The following is a 1,085-nucleotide window of genomic DNA, read 5'->3' as shown; positions in this document are numbered from 1 at the left end:
TCTCCCTCTGCCCCCCCCCCCCCGCCCTTGCTTGCGTGCACGCGCGAGCACTTGCTCTCTCTTTCTCTCAAAAAAAATGTTTGCAATTAAATAAAATTTAAAGAAAACAGTGAGTGGAGCAAAGAAAATGGTGTTGGGCTGTACTTGGACCATTTGCTATCCCTGCCTGCGCCCTTATTCCCCTTTCCAATCCCTCTGTAATGGCCTGGTCCTTCAGTCCAACCTTAGGTGACTTTCCCTTCATGACACCACCCCAACCCCTTCGTGGTACATCTTTCTTCTTGTAGGACACTTGGGGGGGGGGTCGGTCCCTCATGGTAATTACCATCCTGAGATCTATTTGTGCTCCTGCCAGTTACGAGAATTATCCATTTCATTCTCTCAGGCGCCCAGGGAAGTATTGGCACATTTAGAGATGAGGGGGGACGCTGAGATCTTGCTGGGGTCATAAAGCCGCGGAGTTAAGGGTTGGAGCTGAGATTCCAACCCGCCAAGTCTGGTCTCTACCTTGAGCGGCACTGCCTCCTTAAACTCCTCAGCGGCAGGGCGGTGGTCTCAACTCTGGACTTACGCTGACTTTCTGCTTGGCAGACCCGCGCGCCTCCTGGAGCTCCTCTTCCCGCCTTTGTGGCCTCAGCCACTCCCTTGCCGGGTTTTGCCGCTCACCGCCCTCCTCAGGCGGTAATCCGCTTCCGCGTTTTGCGGGGCGCCGGGCGTGGAGGCGGTAACGCGCACGCGCGCAGAGATCCGGCCCGGGCCGAGCGCGCGGCCAGGAGATTGCGGGTGAGGGAAGGGCCGGCCCCGGCGGGGTGGCGGGTCCGGCGGGCCACGGCCCGGGTCTGGGCGAGCGGGGGTCTCGGCCAGGGCTTCAGGACTCCCGGGGCATGCGGGGATTGGGAGCTAGAGCCAGGGGCTAGGGCGGCTGGGGTCAGACGGGCGCGTTGGGCCGGGGACGGACTTGGGCCGCCGTGACGCGGGAGCCCGGCCGGGCCCGGGCCCGTGACGCGGGCGGGAGGCGGGTGCGAGGCGGCTCCTCCTCGTCGCGAACTCTCGGTGACCTTGGCCAAGTCATTTCATCTCCCCCC

At 62.5% G+C, this 1,085-nt stretch overlaps 2 protein-coding genes across 3 annotated transcripts in view; one reads left to right on the top strand and one right to left on the bottom strand.

Moving 5' to 3' along the window:
- The window catches only part of FER1L5 (fer-1 like family member 5), a 61,795-nt gene extending 61,164 nt beyond the window's left edge, over positions 1-631 (bottom strand). The window contains exon 1 of the mRNA XM_008700432.2: positions 508-631. The gene's annotated coding sequence lies outside the window, so the exon portion shown is untranslated. The remainder of the gene's footprint in view (positions 1-507) is intronic.
- Positions 632-733: 102 nt separating this feature from the next.
- The window catches only part of KANSL3 (KAT8 regulatory NSL complex subunit 3), a 39,898-nt gene continuing 39,546 nt past the window's right edge, over positions 734-1,085 (top strand). For both annotated transcript variants that reach the window (XM_040623535.1, XM_040623539.1), the window contains exon 1: positions 734-783. The gene's annotated coding sequence lies outside the window, so the exon portion shown is untranslated. The remainder of the gene's footprint in view (positions 784-1,085) is intronic.

This window comes from Ursus maritimus, unplaced genomic scaffold, assembly GCF_017311325.1.
Source record: "Ursus maritimus isolate PB19 unplaced genomic scaffold, ASM1731132v1 scaffold_6, whole genome shotgun sequence".
Classification (NCBI taxonomy): Eukaryota; Metazoa; Chordata; class Mammalia; order Carnivora; family Ursidae; genus Ursus; species Ursus maritimus.
The sequence above is the reverse complement of the archived record's forward strand: the minus strand, read 5'-3'. Positions and strand labels throughout refer to the sequence as shown.